General features: G+C 45.8%; 1 protein-coding gene across 2 annotated transcripts in view; it reads left to right on the forward strand.

Annotated features, from left to right (window-relative positions):
- Cdh13 (cadherin 13) overlaps positions 1 to 23,897 on the forward strand; it is an 873,206-nt gene that overhangs the window by 437,393 nt on the left and 411,916 nt on the right. The window lies entirely within an intron of this gene.

Consider the following 23,897-nt stretch of genomic DNA (forward strand, 5'->3'; position numbering starts at 1 on the left):
GACCAGCACTACCTGAATACCCAAATCATACAAAGGCTTTATAAGAAAGGAATCTACACCCCAATACCTGTATTAAGATAGATGCAAGATTTTTCAAAGTATTAGCAAATAAAATCCAACTATATAAAAAATAATTAGGGAGAACAACCCAATAGGATTAATTTCAGATATGCAAGTCTGGTTTAATACTTGACAATCTATCTATGTGATCCATTAGATCAACAGAATAAATTTAAAATAAATTTAAAATTTGTGATGGCAGGCTAGATGCTTTCTACCAAGATTGAGAAGAAGACAAGCTTTCTACCCCTATTCAACATCACACTAGAGTTCCCAGTTAATGCAATAAGACAAGAAAAGGAAATGAAAGATATGTACGTTGGAAAGAAAGGCATAAAGTTGTCTTTATTCATATCAATGACATGATTGTCTATGCTGAAAAGAAAAAAAATCTTGAGCACTTTTATTTGAGTATAGCAAGGTTATAAGGTCACATAAGGTCACTATACATAAGCCACTTAGTTGCTTTTCTAATTAGATTTATACTTAGGCAAATGTCCACCAATTATGTACAGGAAACATACATATGCAGAAAACTACAAAACTATCATGAAAGAATTCAAAGAAGATAAATAAGAGGAGAGATAGTCTATATTCATGGATTAAAAGACTCAATATTATTAAGATGTCAATTCCTCCTTCTTGATTTATAGAGTCAGTGTAATCCTAATCAAAAATATTGGCAGGCTACTTTGTATTGGCAAACTGACTCTAAAATTTATATGCAAAGTTAAAAGATTTAGAATAGCAACAAAATCCTGAAGGAGAAGAAGAAAGTTGGAGAACTTAAATGACCCAAATTGAAGATTTAACTTAAAGCTTGAAATTAGGTAGTGTGGGTCACCAAGACAGTATGATACTAGCAAAAGGATAGCTCAGAAATAGATCCACACAAATGTATGCAACTCTTTGTACATTTGTCTTTTATTTTTTTACAAAGGTACAAATTCAGTTCAACAGACAAAAGATAATATTTCCCACAAATCATTCTGGAACAATTTGATGTCCATGCAGAAGAATAAGGAGGAGGAATGGGAGGAGGAGGAAGAAGAGAAGGAGAAGATAAATAAATGCAAAGTAAAAAGATCCTAAAAGAAAATATAGGGTAAAAGTTCTGATGACCTTGGGCTTGGTGATGAGTCTATAAATAAGTCACCAACAGAACATACGAGACATGGAACACAAAATTGATGGGCTGAGTTTTACTAAAACCTTCTGCTTTGTGAAAGGCACTGTTAAGTCACTGAAAGAAGTTACAGACTGGGAAAAAAATTGCAAAACATATATCTGACAAAGGATGTATATTCAAAGTACATAAATAACCTTTAAAACTTAACAAGAATATAAAAAAATGATTAAGTGCAAAAGGTTTGAGTAGATATTTCACCATGAAAGATACTCAGACGGGGATGGGTATCTGGAAAGATGATCCACATTCCATGTCATTAGGGAAAGGCAAATTAAAACAATAAGAGGCTACTACATACTTATTAGTATGGTTCAGGAAAATACTAATTTGTGGCAAGTATGCAGAGTAGCACAAACTCATTCATTCCTGGTGGGAATGCAAACAGCACATGCACTTTGCAAGACCGATCGGCGGTTACTTAAGCTAAACGTTAACTGACTACATGACCCAGTAATTGTGCTCACTGGGTATTGACCCAACTACTTGGAACACTTCCCTCCTCATGAAATCTTATACATGAATGTTTGTAGCAGCTTTATTCATAATCACTAAAAACTGGAAGCAATGAAGATCCTCTCCCATAGCTAAGTGTATAAACACTGCCACATCCAGACAGTGGACTGCGTAAGGGCATGAGCTGATGTTAAGTGAGTGTTTCTGAGTGGAAGAAGCCAGTCCGCGAAGGCTACACACTGCGAGATTTCATCTGCATGACATCTTGGAAAAGAAAAAGCCACAGTAAAAAGCCCAACAGTACCCATGAGGAAGACGGGTGACTCCTCTGAGGGCTTTTGAATCTCCTATGCCATTTCCCCCTGTGATTTTCCGAGGCTATGTGGGACCACCGTCAGCTCTAGGGCATTAATGAAGTCCTCAGGTTTCCATGAAATGCGGGATTCCCGTAGAAGACAGGAAGCTGACCCAGCCGTGTTCAGAATGTGCACGTTGAGCTTCCCCAGCGAAGGAGCATGGAGAAAGAGAAGAGAGAAGATCAGGATTTTGAGCAGCCAAATGTCGGCTGTGGTTTTCAAGTGAGCAGTGCTGACCCTAGTCACACTGGGTGGGGACAAGGGGCCTCCTGAGGAGGCAGATTATCACCAGGATTCCTGTGGCAGTTTGGAGCTTAAAGGACAGGCACTTTAGACACCACAAGTCTAAGTGGCCGGCCTGAGAAGCGTGGCTCTTCCCTCCGCTCTCCCCTGTCCCCACCTCTGGCCTCTGAGAACACCCCATCTGACCCTGAATGGGTTTGCACATGTATGGAGCCGAAAGGAGGCCCACCCTGTCCACATTCTCGATTTCCTGCCCATCCATCTATGCCACTCTTACAACGTCACTGTCCCCACCTAACTACATTAACAAGAAAGCCAACCTGAACATCTGCTCGAGAGACAAGCCTCCAAAGCCTGAGATACCACATCAAATATGGCACTGTGGTTAGTTGGGGACACTGCAAAAGATCAGACAGAGCCTTATTAATGGACTCCCTTCTGCACATGGGAATCCCTTTATTTATTTATTTATTTATTTTTAAATCAGTGCTGCTTTCTCTCTCCACTCCCTGGTTCTAGTTAAGAAGGGAGGAAAGCCTAATTCTTGTGTCCAGGAATCAGGTCTTGTTTTTAAACAAGAACCGCACCTCTGATGTGACATTCAGGGCCTAAGGGCGTTCTTTCCTCCCCATCGTATAATCAAGTACAGACTTCTTTGACAGACAATAGAAATAATCCTGTGTTCCATCTATGACTCGTGAGGACAGGCTTCAAGGAGAAGCTTTTGTCACCCTGACATCATCATTAGCATCGTCACCACCATCATCTTCAGGCTTTTTTTTAACATGATACCATTGAATCCTCCCAACGGAGTACTAGGCCATTTACTGTGTACCATTTACAGAGGAGCCAACTGAACCTAGGAGGCTCTGAGTGCTTTGCCTAGGAATGCACAGCAAATGAATGATGAAGCTGGAAATTGACTCTGTCTCGCATGTGAAAGCCCAGTTCCCCTACCCAGCATCAGGGGTCAGGCAAGCAAGGCACGGAAGGGCTTCCCGAGAGTCAGAGGGACACCCATGGGGTGTCTACTTAGGTGCTTATCAAACTCAGATCACCTGGAGGTCACCATCAAGCTTGCTAAACTGGGTACCCCAGACCCTACCTCCGCCACCACCTTCCTCACCCAGCACACACACGGATTCTGCTTGAGCAGGTCTGAGCTGAGTCAGGGTTCTACGTCTGTGACCACCTCCCCAGCTGATTGCCTTGGAAGTGGTCTGCAGCCACGCTTGGAGGAACGGTTTATAAAGACCCGATTTCCTAACTTACGGATCTACCTGGGGCCTCTCCAAAGTCCAGCACACTCCCAGTGTGGGGAACCCTCTTGGATCCCTAACTTTCTATTTCTAGATTTGATATGGGGTCTGGCCTTTCCCTGGGGACACCTATCCTCTGACCCACTGTGTCGCTGAGACTTGCACATGGACTAAAGTGGCTTGTGGTTGCCACCCACTGTTGGCGCAAGGCTCCAGGCTGTGTGGCCCTTACCTCGTGCCATGGTCCTCATCACCATCACTGAAGTAGAGCCAGGGGATACCTTTCAGCCCTCTGCTCCTCCCTGGCACACGCACTTCTGTTTCCCAGCTCCTCTGCAGTCAGGTGGCGCCATTTCACTAGTTCTGGCCAAAGCACCTCATCTCCCTTCTGTTCTCTGCTGCAGTCGACCATGGTCACATTTCACATGGTACCAGCAAGGATTCTTCAGCTATTGTATAACATGGATCTCCAGCCCCACTGAATTCACAGCGCGAGCAAGACAGAAGCAAACCTTTGTTTTGTTAAGCCTCTGAGATTTAGCTCTGCTTGGATCTGGGTTTTTATTTCGTAGCATAGCCTCACCCAGTCTAATCTAGCCCTTCTCCTCTTCCGCCTCCTCCTCACAATAATCCCATATATTTATTATGAGGGAAAAGTGTACCACGTGCTATATGCCATACCAAGCCCTCTGCAATCACCTATTTTAGTAATCACCCCAAACTACACAGAGGACAGTCATCACCTGTATTTTATACTCCCACCCTGTAACTGATGGGATGAAGTGACAACCCAACAACCTGATCCCAAAGTCCTGGGTTTAGCCAAGCATTGTAGGGCAGGTGGCTTAAGAGCCAGGGTGAGTGCTGTAGATTCTTATCATATATAATCCTCTGTGGCCCCTAAGAAGCAGCCATTGTTATCTTGACCTTCCAGTGGGGACACTGAGGGCTGGGGAGTTTAGTGACTGTCACATATGTGCTGATAATAGGTCACCCAAGTCCCTCTGGCTCTTGAATAAAGTATTACTTAAACCCCAAACCAGAGTCTGGGCAATGATGTTTATTTCTCTGAGTCTTTGTCAGAAACATCTAGAAGCCCTATACACATACAGCAGGGCTCAAGATTTCAGACTCTCCAGATTTAAACAGCAGCTCACCATGCACCGCTGTGTGACTTTGACTCAGTTACTTAGCCTCTCTCTGAAAAACGGATTGAATGAAAGAATGCTGGGAACACACACAACTCAGTGCCTAGCACCAAACACGGGAAAGGAGTGTGGTTAGAGGATTAGCTCTGTCTGGTTAGGGGTGGACCCCAGGTGCCTCCACCCCAGCTCCCTGTCACCATCTCACCAAGTTATCTGGTGCTTTCTCCTATAAAGGAGGCCGGGGGAGTGGGGCACATCAGCTCTGCTTTGGGTTTTCTCTGAATTCCTCTGGGTGGTGTTGGGGTGGGCCCGCCGCCCCTAGCCACCGGGACCCCTCCAAGATGGCCTTCTCTCTCAGTTCTCCTGCTGACTCCTGAAAGATCAGGAAAACTGGCTGGTGAGAGAAGAGACGGGGACCTCATGGGCCCACCTACAGTTCCAGGAAGTCATGACATGTGGGCTGGGGCTGCTGGGAGAACCCAAGGGGGCCATAGAGGTCTCACTCCAGCTACTCTGAGCTAGGACCAGCCGGTTTCCTTTTCCTTGGGGGTCTGGGGGCATGAATCATGGTCACTCTGGGTCTAACAGGATCTGGGCTCGTAATGGAGTTGGAATGACAACTTGACTCTGGTGGAAACGGAAAATAACGGCTACAACCAGTGACAGAGACTCCTCGCAGCCAGTACCATTTGCTGAATGGCTGCTGTGCACTGAGCACCACAGAAATGCCCACATTTAATGTCCTTTTGAAGTGGCCGTGGTTATCATTCCCATCTTACAGATGAGAAAACTGCAGCACAGACAGCTCAAGCTGCTGCCCAGGATGATGCCCAGGATGATGCCCAGGATGATGCCCAGGATGCCCAGGATGATGCCCAGGATGATGCCCAGGATGATGCCCAGGATGATGCCCAGGATGATGCCCAGGATGCCCAGGATGATGCCCAGGATGATGCCCAGGATGCCCAGGATGATGCCCAGGATGCCCAGGATGATGCCCAGGATGATGCCCAGGATGCCCAGGATGATGCCCAGGATGCCCAGGATGCCCAGGATGATGCCCAGGATGCCCAGGATGCCCAGGATGATGCCCAGGATGATGCCCAGGATGATGCCCAGGATGCCCAGGATGATGCCCAGGATGATGCCCAGGATGCCCAGGATGCCCAGGATGATGCCCAGGATGATGCCCAGGATGCCCAGGATGCCCAGGATGCCCAGGATGCCCAGGATGATGCCCAGGATGATGCCCAGGATGCCCAGGATGATGCCCAGGATGCCCAGGATGATGCCCAGGATGCCCAGGATGCCCAGGATGATGCCCAGGATGATGCCCAGGATGCCCAGGATGCCCAGGATGATGCCCAGGATGCCCAGGATGATGCCCAGGATGCCCAGGATGATGCCCAGGATGATGCCCAGGATGATGCCCAGGATGCCCAGGATGCCCAGGATGATGCCCAGGATGATGCCCAGGATGATGCCCAGGATGCCCAGGATGCCCAGGATGATGCCCAGGATGATGCCCAGGATGCCCAGGATGATGCCCAGGATGATGCCCAGGATGCCCAGGATGCCCAGGATGATGCCCAGGATGCCCAGGATGCCCAGGATGATGCCCAGGATGATGCCCAGGATGCCCAGGATGCCCAGGATGCCCAGGATGCCCAGGATGATGCCCAGGATGCCCAGGATGCCCAGGATGATGCCCAGGATGCCCAGGATGCCCAGGATGATGCCCAGGATGATGCCCAGGATGATGCCCAGGATGCCCAGGATGATGCCCAGGATGATGCCCAGGATGATGCCCAGGATGATGCCCAGGATGCCCAGGATGCCCAGGATGCCCAGGATGATGCCCAGGATGATGCCCAGGATGCCCAGGATGATGCCCAGGATGCCCAGGATGCCCAGGATGATGCCCAGGATGATGCCCAGGATGATGCCCAGGATGCCCAGGATGCCCAGGATGCCCAGGATGCCCAGGATGATGCCCAGGATGATGCCCAGGATGCCCAGGATGCCCAGGATGATGCCCAGGATGATGCCCAGGATGATGCCCAGAATGATGCCCAGGATGATGCCCAGGATGCCCAGGATGATGCCCAGGATGCCCAGGATGATGCCCAGGATGCCCAGGATGCCCAGGATGCCCAGGATGCCCAGGATGCCCAAGCAAAGACACAGCTGGCGGCCCGCTTCTGAAGGCTTGGGGCTGGCTGGCAGCACACACTGTGCCCAGGCAGGCTGTGGTCTCACACAGAGTGTGTGTGGGTTCCCCGTGGGAAGGAGGGGACCATAAAGAGTGGGCTGAACTTGGCCTGGGGGGATTTGGGAATCCCTAGAGAAGAAGGGCTGGGAGCCAAGAAAAATGGCCAAGCCCCACAAGATGCCATACACCAGTGGCCCCCCTCGGCTCACCCTAGAGACCCAGAGACTCCCCCTAACTATCCCTCCAAAAGCCCTTCACAAAGGATTCTGCACAAACGGTGGTGAGACCCTGCCTGCCCCCTGCCCCCCTGGGAGGATGCAACCCACATGGAGAACACTGGGGACTCTAAGATTCGCTGAGTGCAGAAGAGGCTGGGTTTAACCTCCGTTTCTAATTTGCTCTTGGCCATAGCACACTTTTTACTAGGCAGACAGTATTGATGTCTTCTGGAAGGCACTCGGGGCAGATGTCAAGGGAGGCTTGAGGGCGAGGTATTGGAAAGCTGTGGAGCAGGGGTGCCGAGGTGGGGAGACCTGGAATCGGCGATTCAAGCCCTCAGGGAAGGTAGGGCCAGAAGCAAATATCAGTGAGATAAAAATAAGCTGGAAAAAAAAGGAGGAGGAGGAGGAGGAGGAGGAGGAGGAGGAGGAGGAGACAGGGCAGGGGTAGTTTGTAAGGCAGCTTAGAAATGAGCTTTACTTGCCAATTCGACCTCACGCCATGAATTAGAGACCTGAAATTTGGGAGAGAAGAGAAAAATAGAAATGAGGACTTTTTGTCCCTACCTTCTTTTCCCAGAGGGATAGCAGAAACAGAACAATGATGAGGACTGTGGATGTGGCGAGATCTCTCTGTAGGAGGCAGGAGACCCAGCAGCAGCTGAAATAAGCAGTCAGGAGCTGGGTGGTCCTAGAGCAGCCCAGGGAGATGGCGCTGAGCTCAAAGCAACAGTGTTTAAAGGAGAAAAATGGAAGTTGTGATGTGTATTATCTGCCAGAGAAAGTTTCCACCTTCCATTAGCCACAGACTGTTGGTGCCTGAATCTTCAAGTGTATTTTGGGCAAGAAAGTGTCTCCGGGGAGCCCATTTACAGCAGTTGATCCCTAGCAGTACGGGAGTGATTTCCTGATGCTGTGAGCAAGTAGCCAGGTGCTGCCCAAGTACCTGGGAGACACCAGACCTGCTTCCTGTAAACCTCTCAGTGGTGTTTAAGAGATGTGTAGGAGGGAGAAGGGCTTAAGCAGAAATGGGCTTTGAGGATGGTCAGCCTTGACTGGAGGAGTAACTGGGCCAAGACGACCAGGAAGAAACTGAGCCTCTGCGCCTCCATGAGCCACTAGCCACCAGATTCCTGCCTCTCCTCCTTCCAAGGTCCGAGACTATGGTCGGGGCTCCTGCCCACCTTGTTTCCATATTTAATATGCTCAGGCGCACTGATGACAAAGTGTCCCTTGTTTGAACCCAATTTTGTGTGTTTTGAAGTTCACATTTAACTGTGTTGATAAAACACCTGTTTTCCAAATCAGATGTTTAAAAAATGGCCACTGGGCATCAAAAAACTTTTACAAAAAGCATGTTTTTAGCTTCACGATGAAACAAGAACACACACTTCACTGCCATTCACAGAAACGTATTTGCAGTATTTCGAATCCATGAAAACGTAGAGCAATTGCCTTCTGCACCCCTAATGAGCTCCCTAAAACTATACAAATGAAGCAGTTGCATCCGTGGACTTGAAAATGCCTGTTTGTTGCATTTTTATTTCAACAAGTGGGAATTCTCATGAAAATGAACGTGGGGTGTAAGGAAATACCGCAGACTCTGCCTGGAGCCGCGATGATCTCCCTGGGCCCCACAAGAGCTAGCACACAGTCACTGGCAAATGTCCTCACAGTGATTCTTCCCTGCTCTTGACTTAGGCTGCAATGGATGGGGTACTCAACTTTTGTTTGTAATGAAACGTGCCCTTGTTAAGAAAAACAAGTGTTAGGAGTTGGGGGGATCTGCTCCCCAAAGTGGGTCTTATTCCTGGACTGTGTACCTGTGTGAGTTCTCTGAATCCTCCAGTGCCCCTGCCTCTAGAGCTGTCCCACCAACCTCCTCACAGGCCAAGCCTCATTTGCCTTCATTTGTCCCCAACTACCCTGTTTAACACTCTCCCTTCCTCTAGTTCCCATTGTCAAATACCTTTGCTGGGCATTACGCCCATTCAATGGTTGTTGTCATCTAAAAATATAAATATTGTGAATGAACATAGCATTCTTCCCAACAAAAGTTGTTCAATTGCCTCTACCCTTAGGCCCAATGCTAAGAAGAGTGGTCATTTCATAAATGGGTATCCAATGACAGATCAACACTACCCCAAGTTGCTGACTCTAGTATTTTCTTTTCTAATTAACTCATTCTGATTGTAAAAGTAAAGCATGCTTATTATTAGTTAACAAATAAATAAATAAGAAAATAAAATTAGCTTGTAAGTTTAACTTAGAAATACAAGCTGCTGCAAGAAATCCAATACATGGTCCAAAGTAGGGGGGCAGGCAAACTTTACTTCTACCAGAAATGTGCGCTAGGGAACCTGACTAGCAAGGGACCTGGTGGGCAGTCCACCTGCTTATATCCCTAACACAGTGCCGCCCTTTGCCCTGATTGGAGGAGCTCAGGGGTACAATCTATATAATTGGCTAATTTTAAAATTGGGGCGGGCAAAGGAAAGAGCTATAATTAAAATGGTTACAATTGGATCCAATTAAGGCTGTATTCCAAAAACAGACGGCTTGACTTTCTATTTCTTATATTTACTAGTCAGACATAGCCTCTGATAACATTTTGCTATTTTTGCATCTATTTGTTTCTATCCATAGGTGTCCATTAAATTTATTATATATGCATATGTGTACATATATTTAAATATTATAATCTATATACATGTACAAATACATGCTTATGTAGGATCAAGTGAAGTATTCAGATCTTATTCCTGCTTTGAAAAATTTCACTTTATTTTGTGGGAATGCTTTCTTCTTTGAGTTCTTCCAAATCATGGTATTTAATGTCCACATTAAAAAAAAATCTTTTGAGCTATATTGAAACTTTCCATTATTGTTGGTTATTTGGGTTTCCACCAATAATTCATTATTTTAAAAATTCTGTGAAGATAATTTTGACACATAGATAACTGTCCACCATTATCCAATTTCTTAATATCAAAATTCTTTACAAAGAAATGCCACTCAGCTTGATCCCTACCTAGAGCACAGGGCAGGTCCTGTGTACCTTTTGCACTCCGGCATTAAGTGCTGAGTTTCTTAAATCTGTCCCTTTGTTACATTAGAATGGCAAGGTTCCATTACCTTTTATGCCATCTATAAAGATTGCCAGCTCTTTGTTTCTGCCCTCGCCCTGGGTCTGGGGCAGCAGCTGCCTGCTGGGCCCCTCCCCTTTCTCTATGGAGTGTCAACAGTCTCCCTATGGATTTGTAAAGACTCGCTGCTTATTGCGGATATTAATCTCTCACCTGCTGTACGTCTGTTGCTGTTTTTTTACAAGTTGTTATTTGAATTATTTTTGTTTGATTTGTTGTGACACTGATTTTTTAAAACCCTTAGTCAGACACACTACCATTTTTCCTTATGTTTTCCCTTATTTATACAATTAACGTCCTTGACATAATCCAAGATCAGAGGCATGTTCAAACATACTTTGTTTTCTAAATTGTTATGGCTTCCTTTTCACGTCGGATTCTTCAGTCCATCTATAATTTATTTCGATGAATTATTTAAAGTCCCGTTTTGAATTTTTAGCCTCCAAATTCATGTTTTCTTCTGAATATTTTCTTAAGGATCCACTGTCCCCGGTTTTGTGATAGGGCCTTTGTGTGATATGAAGTTCTGATGTGTACACCAGTTTGCTTTGAAACCATCTTATGTATTGAATTTTGTGACAGTACCACATTGTCCCACCACTCACAGCTTTATAATGGGTCTTAATTCAAGGTAGGGCAAGCCCTTCTAAAACATGCTACTTCAAAACTGCCTTCGTTATTTTTGCCTTGATTTTTCCTTTAGAGAGAAAAACATTATCTTTTTTTTTTTCCCCAGCTCCACCCTCCATAACTGACACTTGCTTTCTCAAACCTGATGTCACACTGTAGACAGGGACAGAAGTCAGGGATGGTGAGAGATCCAGGTGCATAGGAATGGAGACCCAGGTGCCTGGACAGGAAGACAGCTGGGGAGCCTCTACCCATTTTTCTTCAGTGGGAGCCTCTACCCATTCTTCAGTGGGAGACTCTTCTTTCACTTGGCAGGCAAGAGAAACTCACTCCCTAGTCTTCCTCAAATCCCTTCATCAGCCTTTAAGGTTTTCCTGGTAACTATCTTCATACTTAAAATTGTGGGAGCTTTGAACATATTCCTCCAAGCACATTTTAGTGGGAGGCAAGAAATTTTACTTCTCAGGTTGCTGGACAGATTAGATTCCCTTTTTAAAAAGCATAATGTCTAATCATTCATTCTTGCAACGGTCTACATTGTAAAGGCTTCTTGATGATGAAATGAAATGAGAAGTCCAAGAATACATCACATTACCTGGCGCCCCCGTGGAGGAGAGGCCTAGGAGACAGAGGCATAAGTTCATTTCCTGATTGGATGGGATTTTCTAAGATTGCTGCCCCTTTTAACTAGTTTTTCAAAAACCATAAAGGGAACAGAACCAGCATCATCCCAAATGACAAAATTGGCAGATCCTCCCCTTAGCCCTCTTCCCTCATTTCTACTCATTTGGATTCTCTTTCCCGCCACCCAACCTCCCCCATTCCAGTCTTACCGGCCTTTTCATATGAAAGGATCTTTTCTAATAAGGTCACCCATTCTGGGAAAATAGGCTGTTCGTAAATAATCTCCATTTCTGAGATTAAGATTCGGTGAGCCCTGTGCTCGTGCAATGGCTGGCCCGAGATAAGCACATAGCAAATTTCAAGATATCTGTGCCTGCATCTTCATTTCCTTGTTTCTGTCTCACTTTCCTGTATGCCATCAAGAAATTTAGTGACACTGAAAATAGCATGCTCTTCTCTGGGCAGGCGTCTCCCATTTCCTCAGGACCCATTTGTCTTTCTGAAGCGGGGAGTCCCTAGCTGTAAATTTTCAGGCAGCATTATGAGAAGATTAACAGTTTCCTGGCGTCTTGCTTGCAAAGGTTTGAATACTGCTTCCAGCGCAGATCAACATATGAAATTAAACATTTAACTTACACTTTTATAGTGCCATCAACTTTCTCAGCATCTCTTCCTCCACGATGCCTTATTAACCTCATTGCAATTCTGTGCGGTGAACAAGGCTGACATTAACTCCCTGGTAGAAGGTGGCAGCCTTGGGCTAACTAGAGGCCTCCAAAAATGCCACACATTGATTTTTAGCCCCCAAGACCTCAGAATGTGACCTTATTTGGAAACAAGGTCACTATATATAATCAAGTGAAATGGATGGGACCTAGTCCAATCTGACTGATGTTGTATGAAAAAGATCCATTGGGAGATAGACGCACCCATGGGGAAACATCCTGTGAAGAGGAAAGCAGAGATCAGAATAATATATCGGTGGGCCAAAGAAAGCCACAGGTTGCCAGAAACCACTGGAAGCCCTCAGAACCAACCCTGCTGACACCTCAATCTCAAGCTTCTGAACTCTAGAACTGTGAGATGGCATTTCTGTTGGTTAAGTAGCTGGGTGATTAATACCTTGTCATGACAGCTCTAGCAAAGATGCACAGCAGCCAATAGAAAATGCAGAGCCAAGTGGCTCCCCAAGGCAGGGCTCAGCTTCCTCAGATGATTCCATCCACTGACCCTCCTGCTGCACCTGGAGTCCTCGTTCCATCAACCATGCTGAGCTGAGTTCAAGGCAGCCCAGCCTGACAGTGAGGGGGCTTTGGTGCTGGACCAAGCCAACACTCTTCCTGCTCTACCTTCAGCAGGACCAAAGTTCATGCTTTGGTTCCCCTAGGGGACAGTAGCATTGCACAGACAGCTTCAGGTCTCTGGTGTGACGATAAAAGCTAATGTTCATGAAGCTTGTACCTGAGCCCGGCTCAGGCTAGATGCCTGATGAGTACTCACGTAATTCTCACCCTGCCACATGGTGAAGTCAGTGCTATGACCACCCCCATTCGCAGATGCCCAATCCAGGGCTCTGGTGATAGCTTAGCTTATACAGCCACTGTGTTGTGAATCCTGCACTTGAATGCATGCATTCTGACCCTGGAGCTGCCGTTGAGACCACTCAGAAGTTTGGAAAGTATTGTGTTAAAAAGAGTGGAAGTGTTTGCAGCAGGACTCTTCAGAGCTTTGAAAATGTTCTTATCTTTGGGAATCTGCAAGGGGGTGATTAAGTAGGTGGCATTCTTGAACCATGAGGTTCTTTCTGATCCAAAATCTCTTGGGCCTGGTGTTTCATAAATAGAATTGCCTGATCAAATATAAGTTGAAATTTCAGATAAGCCATGACTGACACTTTAGTATAAGTATGTACTAAGGATTACCTCGGCTTGCTAATACTTAAAAATTAGTTATTTTTTATCTGAAACTCCAACTTGCAGTCTACATAAAAAATGCTTTGGAAAGTGAGGGGCAAACAGCCCCAAATCTGCCACTCCCCCAACACCTAGCAACATCCTTCTTTAGGAAATAAACAAAAATCTGCCCCAAACTGAAGATTGGCCCCACGGCCTCCCCTGTGACCTTCACCACATCATCTTGTCATCCTGCGCCCTCTTGCGGCATATCCCCGCTTGGCTCTGGACATGACTTCATAACTCATGTCATCTCCAGACCTGGACAACAGGTGTATCCTCGGCTCTCCAAAGTGAGCATCACCCTGGCTGGCAGAGACATGGTCAGCCAAAAGCCATCTGCCGCTTCCATCCAAGGAAAGGTGGGCACTACAGAAGACCCAACTCTGATGCCTCGAGGTGGGTTAGCTGGAAATCTGTGGCATTTCTGCTACATTTTCATTCCAGGGGAGTTGCAGGCTTATCAAGTTTAGTAGGAAATGGATTTCTAAAAAAGATCGGGTTGGCCCGGTATCTGTCAAATCGCTGGAGCATGTCTTCAATCCTGGGGCTGATCATCTGTCCTGCTCAGGACCCTCCCTCCTCTTCATGCTGCCTCAGTGGCCCTGCCCCCAGTCCTAGGTCGCATCTTCTTACTCGACTTGACCTTTAACAAAAAATTTCGGTTGTCTTTCCAATATATTCCTGTTATCTTGAACAATGTTTCAGTTATCCCGAGCTTTATGCTTTTTTTTTGCTTTGAAGCAAAGCAGAGATAAGTGAAGGTTTGTAATTCAGCATGTTTCCAAGCTGTAGTGAACGTCACCCTCCTTGCCAGGAAAAGGTCCTCCGTGCTTGTACTTGGAAGCTCAATTCAGGTTGCAGACTTGCAATCCCTGGTAAAGTAGCCACCGTCACATATGGCTATTAAAATTTGCATTTCAATTACTTGAAATTAAATAAACACTTCACCTGCTCCAGCCCACTGGCCACATTTCGACTACTCAGTAGCCACGTGTGGCTACTCTACTAGATGGTGCAGATACAGCTGTTGCCATCACCACAGAAAGTTCACTCAGTGAGCCTTGGGTTGGGATCTCACCTTAGCCTCACACATGCCAAAGAATAATGCATGTGACTTTGGGCAGAAGTACCAGCTATGTTTGGGTAGTAACAGAACTTAGGGGAAATATTGCTAAAACAAGGAGGGCATGTGGGTCATTTCATCTGGAGCTACTTATGTCAGTTATTAATGGATTGATGACGTCATGTCCTCGGCTCCCTCTGTGACCCACTGGTGGAGGCGGAACTGCAGCCACACTATTGATTTGCCTCTGCTGCTCCTTCTAATGAGCCCCTGTGGAGAGTGGGCAACAGGAAGAGATGGGCCACAAGGCTTGGTGGGTGGAGCAGCAACTGTGCATGGTGGGGGCGCCACTAGCCAAAAGAGACCTCCTCATTCCAGCTGGGTGGCCTCTGAGGGAATGAGCAAATCCCTACTTGCTGGCCCTTTGTTTTGAAGATAGCTTTGAACAAGAAAAGATTTACTCACTGAAAAAAAGAAAAGAAAGAAAGAAAGAAAAGAAAATTTAGTTAAGTAAAACAAACAAAAATATACCATTCTGACCCTGTCGGCCAGATGGGTCATTGACACATCAATTTCATTATAGCTCTCCAAACTTTCTTTATGCATATGCATATATTACAATAGTAAGATCATAATATGCAAACAGTTTTGTAACATGCTTTTTAAATTAATGTGCATTGACACAAGTCAAGATGGTGGTACAGCATTGCATTCGCAGCTTGGCTGTACTCTCATGACCGTGTTTTAGCTCTTGTTTGGCATTTGGTGGATTTCCAGTTTTCCCCTAACTTTAAATATCATTCCCCTGAATGTCCTCAACTTTGTGCATGTCCATAATTATTTCTAAGAAATATATTTCTGGAAGGAGAAGTACTGATTCAGGGGCCTGGGGAAGTATTACTAAGGTCTGGGATATAGGTCTTTCGTTTCTTCCTGAAATGGAGGCATTTATTTCAGTTCTTAAGGACAGTTCTTGTTTCAAAATCACCTGATTCCTGGATTATCGCTCTGTTGTCCTTGGGGGTCTGAGAGTCTGAGAGACCCTCAGTTCCCTTATTCCCCCCGACAAGCCTGAGTCAGAGGTGGCCTCAAGTTACAAACTATGGGCACTGACAGTCACCCTGGGAAAGACAAGCATAAGACACTGCTGTCTGCTAGAGCTTCCTGAGACAACGGAGATGTCCTGTATCTGTGTATCCAGTGTGGTGAGCACTGGCTGTAGCTGGCTATTGAGCACATTAAGTGGGACTGGTGAGACTCAACAGCCAGATTTTTAACCTTTTTAATTTTAGTAGCCACATATAAGTAGTGTCTACCATTTTGAACAAATGATTCTACAAATCAAATACACACAGCCTCTACCTACAGATCTTTGCCACTTGTTCATCTTAAGTATGGTAACTGATACATTGCCCATGAGTAGATGCCATGCTCTTCTGCTTGTCCCCAAACCAAACCTTTTGGTCCGTTTTCATTTCCTCAAGGGTAGGGACTAATCAGTGGATCACCAGTGATAACCTGACTCCCACCCCCAGGCATGGTACAGCACCCAGGAGGCCCTCAGTGAATGAGCAAGTTAAAGGCAATCACCTTTCTCAAACTTCAGCTTCATCACAATAGACCACAGCATATCCCCAGGCCAGTCTGTTCACCCAGATGTGGAGGTCTCTTGAAGACCTTGATGGCAATAGTACCTACCCTTGATGCTGTTGGGAGGGCTGAGTATAACGACAGTGTCAGTGAGGTGCCAAGCACACTATCAATCTCCAGCGAGCAGGGTGTCACCATTACCTCCAACCTAGTACAAGGTACCCTGCATGTAGGGGTTGTCAGAACCCATGACTAGTGTCCAACAGTGGCTTTAGTTTATTTAGATGCATATTAGTGTTACATCAGGAGAAGTGGCTTGAGAACCTGGGGTGTCAAATTGCCCTGGGTCCCCCTATTGAGTGCGCTTATCACCATAATTCTTCACATGATTACTCTCTAGCATTTGCTTTCCTACCATGCTGTGCTCATGAAGGAGAAAGGATCTTTACCTTGTTCACTGCTGTATCTCTAGTGCTAAACCATAGTAGGCATTTAATATATCTTGAATGATAGATTGAGGGAAAGTGGGTGGTCAGGTGGGAATGAAGGAAAAGCCTAGCTAGGAAAAGCTCTGTTTAGATAGATAACTAAATTGGGGGCCAGTTAAAAGCCAGTACTGCCTTCTCTGTTGAATAGAGAGAGGAAGGTTGATCTAGATTAGGATTTTCCAACCTCAGCCTGTTATTTTAGGGAAGGTACTTCTTCTGTGCAGGGGCCTGACTGTCCAGTACTTTATAGGGTGTTGAGCAGCACAGCCTCTACCTACAACAGGCAGAAGGGTCTCCAGGCATGGCCAGAGTTCCCACGAATGCAAATTACCCCCAGTTGAGAACCACTGATTTAAGCCAAATTGGAACTTCCCTCCAGCACCGTAAGTTTAAGATTCTACTTGGGCCAATAATTTCTGAGCGTGAGAATTTTCTGGCATTTTGTAGATCATTATAGAATTATAAGAATATTTCTAGGTACTCATGCAAAGCACTGTGGCCTGATAATCAACTTAATATTTGGATCACTGGACCATTAAAATGCTGATTTAAAATTCAATTTTCTATTTTTAAAAATGACCACTTTGTGAATCATATCTGTTTTACGGTTGATTTTATTTAAATAGACGGTATAATTTCACCCACTCTGTGTTCATGAATAATGCTTGTCAGAATGCCTGCTAATGACCCCAACAATCATAGCTCATGTCTATGGGATCTGTAGTCACTGGCAGGTTGGCTTTGTTTTTGTTCATCTCCCACTCCTTTTCCCTGAGTAAGACCTTTAATTAGTGTTCATTAAGATTCACAAATAGCCTGGCCTTGGCTTCTCCAGGCACTCAGTCTATTCCCCACTAACTTACTAAAGTTGCTTTTAGAAGTCACGAGAGACATGCATTTATTTTCTGGAACAACAAGTTCACACGTGTCATTGTTCAGGGAAAGTAGACCTTGGCCAGAAATGGAGGTAGACTGCTGCAGAACTGCGTGTCCGCGACCCTGTGCACATCGAGGCTTGGTAACTGCACTCCTCTTGGTGATGGTGGGGTTGGAACCTCACCTCAGTGCTGTGGTGGTGGCCTACAGGGACTTTCAAACCCCTTCATTGAAAAACCACCTTTGTAAGGAGCCCAGAGACTCAAGACACGATCTTTTGGGATTTGTCGTCCCATTAATGTGACATTAACATTTCCTGTGAGGTGGGAGTTCGTCCCATTGTGTGGCAGTGTCTGAAAGCTGCATACTGTTCCATGTGTTCTCCTGGGGTCAGACCATTGCTACCCTTTGCCACCAGAAAAGGGAGTCTTGCGGGGGGTGTTAAATAACCACACAGCCAGGTTGGAATATGGATCCTTGGATTCTGGAATCTGCAGTCTTCTCCAGTACCTACATGGCCTCTAGATTTAGGATAAAATACAAATCACTTATCTTTTCCAGATTAAAAAAAAAAAAAAGCCTTTCTTTTCTTTTAGTACTGGGATTGACCCCAGGGGCCCACTGAGCTGCATCCCCAGCCCTTTTTATTTATTTCTTTTGAGATAAGACCTCGATAAGCTGCCCAGGCAGTCCTCAAACTTACAATCCTCCTGCCTCAGCCTCCCAAGTTGCTGGGTCATAGGTGTGGGCCAACATGCCTGGCAAGAGAAGTATTTCTTAACATCAATCTAAAAGTTGGCTTAACATATGTATTCCTATCAAAGTAGGCTAAGTTTTTAAAATTTGCCAGCACTTATAAATGGGAAATGATTGGAAAATAACTGCCTTTCATGATTGTTTTGGGTACACAATTTTAATCTGTAGATTTTCTGTAGTTCACTGTTTATAGCTTTGAGAGCATGATTTCCCTCCTTTAAAAGTTAGCTTTGTTTTAATTAGAAAACACAATGACTTTGGAGCCTGGAGATTATTGTGCTTTTAAATTTCGTTAGACTCACTGTAGTTTAGAAATAATATTTTTTAATGTAAAAATGTCCTTTGCATCACACCAAACTGAATCAATCAGCTTTCGTTAAGAGAATTCAAAGTCTTGAGATAAGGGTTTTTTGGTTTTTTTTAACTGCTGTATTCTTTGGGGAAAAAAAAAAAGAAGTGCAAATGGAAAAATGGGTGTGTTCTTTTCCATGTCTTTCCCTCATGAACGTAAGGTTGGAAATAAGCAAGAAAAATGTTCTAGCAATTTCCCAGGGGCAATGTCACAATCTGTTTTCTTAAAATAATAATAATAATAACAATAACACCAATGCATAGAGCCAGCTTCAATGGTTTACAGCTCAGACTTAACCAAGGACCTCAGTTTGGTGACTGCTGCCTGCATAATACCAACCCCAGTGCCCACCATCCTTCATTATTATAGAACCTGCAAGTCCCGGAGACCATGCCCCATTGTGCAAACACATAATTGTTAGACCTGTATGCCGACTTTAATTCCAGAGTAATGGTTCCTCTAGGTAATGGTTTTTTAAAATAAACAGACAAAGGCCACTTAATTCATGAGACCACAGTCATCTGCTGGTGTATTTTAATCTACAATTTGCAAGAAAATGTTTTCTTTTCTTTACAGAGAAAACAAAATCCTGTTAAAGGAAGACTTCTCCCAAATGAAGCCATTACAGCAGATTTAAATTCCTGCATTACAATGTTGACAATTTAACAAACATCCTATTTGGGCACATTATTGGTTTAAAGAAGTAAATCACAAACATTTTATTTGCCACTAGTGCAGGGTATTTCAAATCCGTTTTTCGCAGCACAATGAGGTGTTTAAATGAGTCGTTCTATTGACTGAATTTTGGTCACGCAGTCTGGTATTTGCGTTGCAAAAGGGTGGGTGAAGTCAGAAGTCATTGCGTCTATGGCTGGCTCTGCAGCCAACAAGAAAAGTGACATCAAGAAGTCGTTTAGCGCTAGAGGACTGTTTCTTCTCAAAGGAGGGTGTTGAACTGCAGTGTGCCCCACACGGGCTGGGGAGCTTGTCCGCCACGTTGGGGGAGTCCATGTCACCACCCTCGCTGTTGCACTCAGTAGGTCCGTAGTGGGGTCCAGACACCTTCCTTGGTGACAAGCTCCAGGTGTGCTAGCCCGAGGCCCAGCAGCCTTGTGAAGGAACCACCGGTGTGGCTAGTGACAGACACCCTGTCAACTTCAAGCTTCTCTCACCACATTTGGGACAATAATATTTGACACTTTTACTTTCCTTCAATAAAACAAAATGCCCCTCAATAATGTCACTATTAAAATGCACTAAAGCCAGAATCATGTCCGACTGGTTTTGTGAACTCTAAATGAGAAACATTGAGGAAAGTTCAGTGTTGAAAAGGAAAAGGCCAACCAAGAATCAGACATTTTGTGGACCAGAGGTGCTTAACCTGGTTTGTTTTCCCTTGATCCATGAATGGACTTTAGCTCTCTGAACACCTGAAGTGACAAAGTGTGTGTGTGTGTGTGTGTGTGTGTGTGGTGTTTGGAGAGAAGACCATTCTTTGTATAGACTCCCCAGGGAGATGGTGGCTGTAAAATGGTTAGACCTTTGTTTTCACTTTGTGGTGATTCGGCGCCCAGAGACCCTGAGGTGGAGCCCACCTGTGCTACTAACTACCTGCAAAGCTGAGCTGGGTTACCCTTGGAGCAGGCTCGACCAGCATCACAGGCTTCGTGTTGGGCCACATGAAATCTATGAAAGGAGCTATTGCCTAGGACTTAGAAATTGCCCAATAAATATTAGCTTTATCACCCTAACCAGTATTCCTTGGATGTCTTTATTGAGCAAAAGCAGTTGTGGATGAAGCGTTCAGAAAGATAGCAGGGACTCTCTCACCTCCCCACCTCCTGCCAGTCATGTCCTCTCTGGATCTCTCACCAAAAAAAAAAAAAAAAATTGGCAGGCAAAGCTTGCCTCATTGTCCTGATGGCTCTGGTCTCCCCCTGAAGCCACAGGCTTTAGTTGCAAGAGAAACTGAAAATGTTCTAAAGCCAGAGTTACCTACCCTGCCTCCCCAGTGCCCAGGTGTGCTGTGCTCTGCTGGGAAGTGACCCATCCTTTGAACTCCTCTGGGTTTTGTTCCAGGGTTTGAATGTCCATGAGTTCTGTCCAATGGTCCTGTGTGTTTACTCTACAGTCCCCCTGTGAAAGATGGCAGTGCTAAATGCTACCAGTATCGACTTTGCCCTTTAGTCTGAGGGCCCGAGAGACCCTGGGTTAGTCCTGCTGCCGGTGATCAGAAGGACTGTGTTTAAGAATTCATACTCTGAGTGCTAATTGCATTAGCTAACATTTGTATAGCACTTTGGAGTTTACAGAGTGTTTTACTTCTATTTTCCTATTTAATCCTCACTTAGGACTAAAAAGTTAGTGGCACTAATGGGAATGAGCCAAAACCAATTTCAGAGTGTTAAGTACACAAAATTATAAAGTAAAATGAGACTGATATCCTCTAGTCCTGAGGGAAAAATTTGTCTCTTTACTTTGCAGTTTGTCTTATATTTAAAGGCACTTGCAGGCTCCTGTTCCTGACTCCACCCCCCACCCCACCCCCCAGTCTGCCCTTTGGTTTTGGTTTTTCAATGGAGCAGGACACTTGTGGCAATTTTCTATCTGGTTTGAGATGAGGAGATCTTTGGCCAGCAATGCCCAAGTGAGAGAAATTAGCTCAGATTCTCCAGTCCTTGTATGTCACTACAACACAGCCTCGGCCTCAGCTGAGTGTGAAGGAACATTCGAGGAAATTTTCTTCCTATTTGTATTTCAGCCTTAAAAAGGGAGAAGAGATAGAGTGGAATTTTTCAGTCCTTTAAGCGGGAAGTACTTTATTAGAGATAAACACAGAAAGTTTTAAATATCGTTGTTATTAGTCAAACATACCAGCTTTTGCCCATTGTCTGAAGCGCTCTCATCTGCTAAGTTGCAGACCTGTGACCTCTAGATAAAGTTTCCAAATGCAGAAAATATTTATCTGCTTGCTATGACCTTCCATGCACAAGACATGAGCCATGGATTTGCTTCCTAGGGAACTAGTGAGTGAGGAAGATCTATAATTAAATCTGTGAGTTCTATGCTACACATGGGAATTGGGTACACACCAAGTCCTTTAGAAAAACCCAGTAATATTACTACGGCTGCAACTGGTGGAATTAAACCAACTTTCCTTCCGACACTTTTAGCAGCATCATCAGCATCTTAATATGGAAAGGTGCCTGTGCTCCTCTCCAAGGTGGGCGTGTGTCCAGGCTGCCTTCCGTCACACTCTGACCCCGCATCCCTCCCCCAGTGCTCTCCAGGGCAGTCTGACCTGGGAGCAGCCACTCAGCACCAGGACTCTCAGCCAGTGCTTGAGTTTTCTGAACCTCAAAGTATGTTCTCAAGTAAAATCTTACCCCAAAATCCAACCGGTAAAGCAAATACAGGTGAACTGATGTGGGCTGGAAGAAGGGGAGGGAAGGGGTGGGAGCACAGCCCTTGCTGGTGAGGCTCTGAGTCAGGACCCCAAGGCTCAGGGTCAGGACGTCCCTAGGGCACCCGCTTCTTGACCTGAGCGGCAACGACTAAGCCAAGTCACTGAGGGTGGACACGGAGCTGAGCCACAGACACAGCTCTCTGTGGTCCGCCGTCCGTGGCCCTGGGAAGTGAGCACCAGTCAGGACAGCAACAACAGAAGGACATGAGCACCGTGGGTGAGAGCGACGTCCAGCCCTGCTTGGAGACGTCCTCACTAAGCCTCCTGTCTGAGGCCACCTCGCCAGGCCCTCGCTGCAGGGCCTCGCTCAGACTGCTCATCTGCTGAGCCCAGGAACAGGAATAAAACCCCTCGGTGCCCTCCTTTCCACGGGGCGGTGCCACCTGTATTGATCCTCAGCCAGAAATGAACCCGGTGAAATCGAGGCAGGCGCCCAGGGCCGCTGGAGAGAGAGCTGGCACATAGCAAGGCTTGCTGTGGCCCTGGGACGAGCGTGGCACAGGATGCTGACAGACCTGGTACCGGCACTCCTGCCTGCCACACCATGAGGACTAGCAGTGTTGTGATCTCTGAGACTGTGTGTGCGGGTCCACATGGGGAAGCTTGGGCATTTGTAGGGGGAGTACTGGCCATTCAACTCAGGGGCCCTCAACTACCTAGCCACATCCCCAGCCTGATTTGGTATTTTATTTAGAGACAGAGTCTCACTGAGTTGCTTAGTGCCTTGCTATTGCTGAGGCTGGCTTTGAACTCACGATCCTCCTGCCTCAGCCTCCCAAGCCACTGGGATTACAAGTGTGTGCCACTGTACCCGCTCCCTAGCTTGGGCATTTTTCATTTTACTGTTGTTGATTTGGGCTTTGAATATACACAATTGTGTGTGAAGTGTGTGTGTGTGTGTGTGCATGTCTCCATGTCTGTCTATCTGTCCATCTGTACAGACTCTGCTCATTCTGCAGCTGCTGGTGGCAGAGCTTGGGTCTGTTCCTGACTGGCATGGCTCCCACGTGCTCTCGCTTCCCCACACCAACACACCTCCTCTTGTTCTTGTTCTTGTTCGTTTTAGGGCCACCTGTGTGTCTTAGAACAAATCACTCAGCTGCTAGGACTAAATTTGCTGCTATGGAATTTTTCATTTAAAAAAGAATCAAACTATGGCATCAAAATTGGTTTTGAGGACAAAAAAAAAACCCAAACATGAAGCACCTGACCTCCCGCACATAGTAATTTCTCGTGAGTTGCCATGTTGCTGTAGAAATCATCAGCCCTGATGTGCCTAAACAGACCTATGAGAAATTCTGATGCAAATTCAGAAAAAGGCTTCAGAATCAGTTTGTCACATTCGATGGCACTTCCCAGGGAGTTTTATATTGTACGGGCAATTTAATTTCTCCTAAGCTGGGATCTTCAACCATGGGACAGTGTCATGTTGCCTAGGGACTTTCCCTGAACACAGCGTCTGCATCCTTAAGAGGCTTGTTAACTCTCTTTCTGCCACTTACATGTTGACCTTGCCTACTTCTGGGGTGTGGGCAGGTGATCGAGAGCAGGGCTCCTCCATAAGCAGGTAAGTTGCTTGGTTTAACCATGGGAACCCCACCCTGGGCAGGGACAGCGGGCACAGCTCTTCCCTAGCCGATGGCCGAGCCCTGTGCTATGGCTGGTCACCTGTGCCGGCCTTCCCTGACCACACCGTCCTGAGCGCCTCTGTCGTGAACATGGGAAACCTCCAAACCAATTATCATCTCCCTTTGGTTCCACCCTGCGTGTGGAAGAAAAGAAATCATACCTTCAAGGAGGTGTTTCCTCATCA

This window comes from Marmota monax, unplaced genomic scaffold (genome assembly GCF_021218885.2).
Source record: "Marmota monax isolate L192 unplaced genomic scaffold, Marmota_monax_Labrador192_F-V1.1 WCK01_AAM20220418_F8-fsc00024, whole genome shotgun sequence".
In the NCBI taxonomy this organism is placed as follows: Eukaryota; Metazoa; Chordata; class Mammalia; order Rodentia; family Sciuridae; genus Marmota; species Marmota monax.